Below are 5,004 nucleotides of genomic sequence, written 5' to 3' on the forward strand. Positions count from 1 at the left end.
GTGGCGCATGCCTGTAATCCCAGCTACTCGGGAGGCTGAGGCAGGAGAATCGCTTCAACCTGCGAGGCAGAGGTTGCAGTAAGCTGAGATGGCGCCATCGCACTCCATCCAGCCTGGGCAACAAGAGCGAAACTCCATCTCAAAATAAATAAATAAATAAAACTTTGCTAAATATCAGAACAACATTTTGACAAATTTTCAATGAAAGGCATAGTATGACATGTAGAAAACATATAATTTCCATGGGCCAAAGTTAGAATTTACCATTATAGAGAAAATAATTTCTTTATAGAAATGTTAAAGTTCTTCGGCCTCCTTGGGACTAGGTTTCCGCGGCTGCTGCGATGACCAAAATAAAGGTAGATTCGATGGGCCCGAGGCTCAGGAGGAGGCGTGCTCCGGGGAGCGCACCTACCAGGAGCTGCTGGTTAACCAGAACCCCATCGTGCAGCCCCTGGCTTCTCGCCGCCTCACGCGGAACCTCTACAAATGCATCAAGAAAGCCATGAAGCAGAAGCAGCTTCGGCGTGGGGTGAAAGAGGTTCAGAAATTTGTCAACAGAGGAGAAAAAGGGATCATGGTTTTGGCAGAAGACACACTGCCCATTGAGGTATACTGCCATCTTCCAGTCATGTGTGAGGACCGAAATCTGGCCTATGTCTCTATCCCTCTAAGATGAACCCGGGTGCAGCCGCAGGCTCCAAGTGCCCCACCTGTGTGATAATGGTCAAGCCCCACGAGGAGTACCAGGAGGCCTACGACAAGTGCCTGGAGGAGGTGCAGTCCCTACCCCTACCCCTATGAGGGGCTCCAATAGCACCTGGGCACCTGCTTCTGGAAGCTACTGGGCTGGCGGCCGGACGACCGGCTATCCTCTTGCCCACCCACACTGACGGCATCTTCCTAGTTCCCCAAGGCACGCCTTCTTCCCAGGCAGCTCTTACAGCCCTTTCACGAACGTAATGCCCGCCTTCTCTCCATCAGTGCCATTTCCCATAGAACTAAAGGGTGTTCCAAGAATGGGGGGTGGGGAAAGTAAATGCTAAGACTAAAAAGAATAAAAAATAAAAATAAAATAAAATAAAATAAATGTTAAAGTTCTTCTAGGCCAGACATGGTGGTATGTGCCTGCATTCTCAGCTACTCAGGATGCTGAGGCAGGAAGATCACTTGAGTCCAACCTGAGCAACACAGTGAAACCCCATCTCTAAAAAAATAAGTAAATCAGCCAGGCACAGTGCCTCACACCTGTAATCCCAGCACTTTGGGAGGCCAGGGTAGAAGCATAGCTTGAAGCCAGGAGTTTGAGACCAACCTGGGCAACATGGCAAGACCCCATTTCTAAAATAAATTAATTAAATTAAATTAACTTATTCTAAATAGTTCCACATATTCGCCAGCTGTAATGGTAAATTAATAAAAATCCTGCTTTCACTGGGTGCGGTGGCTCACGCCTGTAATCGCAGCACTTTGGGAAGCTGAGGCGGGTGAATCACCTGAGGTCGGGAGTTCGAGACCAGCCTGACCAACAGGGAGAAACCCCGTCTCTACTAAAAATATAAAATTAGCCAGGGTGGTGGTGCATGCCTGTAATCCTAGCTACGCGGGAGGCTGAGGCAGGAGAATCGCTTGAACCCGGGAGGTGGAGGTCGCAGTGAGCCGAGATCACGCCATTGCACTCCAGCCTGGGCAAAAAGAGTGAAACTCCGTCTCAAAAAAAAAATCCAGGCTGGGCACGGTGGCTCACACCTGTAACCCCAGCACTTTGGGAGGCCGAGGCGGGCAGATCATGAGGTCAGGAGATCGAGACCATCCTGGCTAACATGGTGAAACCCCGTCTCTACTAAAAATACAAAAAAAAAAAAAAATCAGCTAGGCATGGTGGCACGTGCCTTTAGTCCCAGCTACTTGGGAGTCTAAGGCAGGAGAATCGCTTGAACCCGGGAGACGGAGGTTGCAGTGATCCGCGATTGCGCCACTGCACTCCAGCCTGAGCGACAGAGTGAGACTCCGTGTCAAAAAAAAAAAAAAAATCCTGCTTTCTCGGAAGTTATTGAAGAAATATTGCTGCAAAGATTAATTACCATTCTACTGTCTGAAAAGTGTACCTTCAAGCTGTTAAATTAGTGAATGGAGATCTATTATGACTTTAACAACAATATTACTCACCAGGGGGATTACTGCTATTAACAGTAGGATGTATCATTTAAGACATTAAAATTGAATGGAAATGTTTTTCAACCATTTAAATAAAACTCCTTGTTCTTTACTTCACAATGAAGCTTTCTTTTGCTAGCTTCTGTATTGTAGGAGTTTATGCAAGATTTTCCTGGTAGTACCATTTCAGATTACTTTTACATTTGTAAACCCCTATATTCCCATTTCTGTTTCATAGAGACAGAACTAGAGAGATATTAAATTGATATAATTTAGCAATGTTTGCAATCTCATAGGTGAGAACTCTATTCTAGCTACAAAATTACCACCATTACTATACGCCAACTACATATCTCACGGTTAGACAAACTATTTGCATTCAAAGACCTCAGATGCTAAATCTGTTAGCTTTCTTCCTATATGTGCTAGATTCTATGTAGGGAACTTAATCAAATATAAAGTATATGGGTCACTACAGAAAGAGGAAGAGAATGATCTCTGTGTGTGTGTGTGTGTGTGTGTGTGTATCTATCTATCTATCTATCTATCTATATATTTTTTTGGACACAGAGTTTCGTTTTGTTGCCCAGGCTGAAGTACAGTGGTGCCATCTTGGTTCACTGCAGCCTCCACCTCCCGGGTTCAAGCGATTCTCCTGCCTCAGCCTCCCAAGTAGCTGAGACTACAGGCATGCGCCACCACACCCAGCTAATTTTGTAGTTTTAGTAGAGACAGGGTTTCACCATGTTGGTAAGGCTGGTCTCGAACTCCTGACCTCAAGTGATCCACCTGCCTCAGCCTCCCAAAGTGCTGGGATTACAGGCATGAGCCACCGCACCTGGCCCTAAAATATTTTAAAATGATAAAATACTATCTCCAAAATTCAAATTAGTACAGATTTAAATTTATTTTAATTCTTAATGCTGGCCATGGTGCAAAAAGTTAGACACTTATATTCACTTCATTTTGCAAAGTAAATTAGTACTTTTTGGAGAGCAATTTGTTTGTTTTGAGACAGGGTTTTGCTCTGTCACCAAGGCAGGAGTGCAGTGGCATGATCACAGCTCACGGCAGTCTCAACCTCCAGGGTACAAGTGATCCTCCTGCTTCAGCCTCCCAAGTGGCTGGGACTACAGGGGTGTGCCACCATGCCTGGCTAATTTTTTTCTTTTTTTTTTTGAGACAGAGTCTCACACTGTCACCCAGGCTGGAGTGCAATGGCACAAGCTTGGCTCACTGCAACCTCCGCCTCCTGGGTTCAAGCCATTCTCCTGCCTCAGCATCCTGAGTAGCTGGGGTTACAGGCATGGATCACCATGCCCAGCTAATTTTGTATTTTCAGTAGAGATGGGGTTTCACCATGTTAGCCAGGCTAGTCTTGAACTCCCAACCCCAGATGATCCACCCACCTCAGCCTCCCAAAGTGCTGGGATGACAGGCGTGAATCACCGCAGCCGGCCAATATATGTATATTTTTTTCTTAAGTAGAGATGAGGTCTTGCTATGTTACCCAGGCTGGTCTCGAACTCCTGAGTTCGAGCAACTCACCTCCCTCGGCCTCCCAAAGTGCTAGGATTACAGATGTGAGCCACTATGCCCAGCCAAAAGCAATATGGTTAATGTGAATCAAGAGCCTTGTGAACAATCTCACCCTTTGACCCAGTACTACCACTTCTGGGAGTCTATCCTTAGAAAGTGACGCAAAATGCTGACTACCCCCAAAAATGTGCCAAAGATGTTAATAATAGCAAAATGCCAGAAATGATCTAAAAGTCCAACAAAAGGAATGTTAAAGCAAATTATGGTAATGCAAAGAATGAAGTATTTTGCAGCTATTAAAAATTATGCATGCATTGGCCAGGTGTGGTGGGTCACGCCTGTAATCTCAGCACTTTGGATGGCCGAGGTGGGTGGGTCACTTGAGGCCAGGAGTTCGAGAACAGCCTGGCCAACATGGTAAGACTCCAGCCTGGGCAACAGAGCAAGACTCCGTTTCAAAAAAAAAAAATTATGCATGCATTTATATATATATATATAAACATATATTTGTGTATATATATATAAATGCATGCATAATTATATATATGTTATAGATATATAATTTTTTAAGAGACAGGGTCTCGCTCTGTCATTCATGCTGGAGTGCAGTGACATGATCACAGCTCACTGCAGCCTGTACCTCCTGGGCTCAAAGGATCCTCCTGCCTCAGCCTCCCAAGTAGCTAGGTCTATAGCTACATGCCACCATGCCGGGCAAATTTTTTTGTTTTTAATTTTTTTGTAGAGACAAGGTCTTGCTATGTTGCCCAGGCTGGTCTTGAACTCCTGGATTCAAGCAATCCTTCCACCTCTGCCTCCCAAAGTACTGGGATTATAGGCACAAGCCACCATACCTGGCTTGTACAAATATTTTTTAATGACAAGCCAAAATGCTTCTAATGAAATGTTAAGTGAAAAAGGCAAGATACAAAATTATATGTGCTCTATGATGTAAACAGGAATGGAGGGCAGGAAATTGGATTTAAAAATAAAAAGACCAAATAGAAATGATGACAACAATAGTAGCTTCTAGTCTGAGGAGACCGTGGGTGAATTTTTTCTAGTTCTTCACACTTACTTTTCAGTACTTTCCAAACATTTTCCAAACATTTTATATTTACATTTAATGAGAATGTAGTATTTTTATAATGACAGAAAATGGGTTGGGAACTGAAAGCAAATAAGTTTTACTTTTTTTAGAAAATGGAAGGCATGAAGGTATTCAGATATAAGCAAATTTTTTAAAAAGCAAATACCTAAAAGTGAATGTAGATTGATCTTATTTTTGTTTTTGTTTTTTTGAGACAG

At 43.8% G+C, this 5,004-nt stretch overlaps 1 pseudogene; it reads left to right on the plus strand.

The window, feature by feature from the left end:
• The first annotated feature begins 344 nt into the window (after positions 1–344).
• On the plus strand, positions 345–2,464 carry LOC100980805 (H/ACA ribonucleoprotein complex subunit 2-like; annotated as a pseudogene).
• Positions 2,465–5,004: the final 2,540 nt, after the last annotated feature.

This window comes from Pan paniscus, chromosome 6 (genome assembly GCF_029289425.2).
Source record: "Pan paniscus chromosome 6, NHGRI_mPanPan1-v2.0_pri, whole genome shotgun sequence".
Classification (NCBI taxonomy): Eukaryota; Metazoa; Chordata; class Mammalia; order Primates; family Hominidae; genus Pan; species Pan paniscus.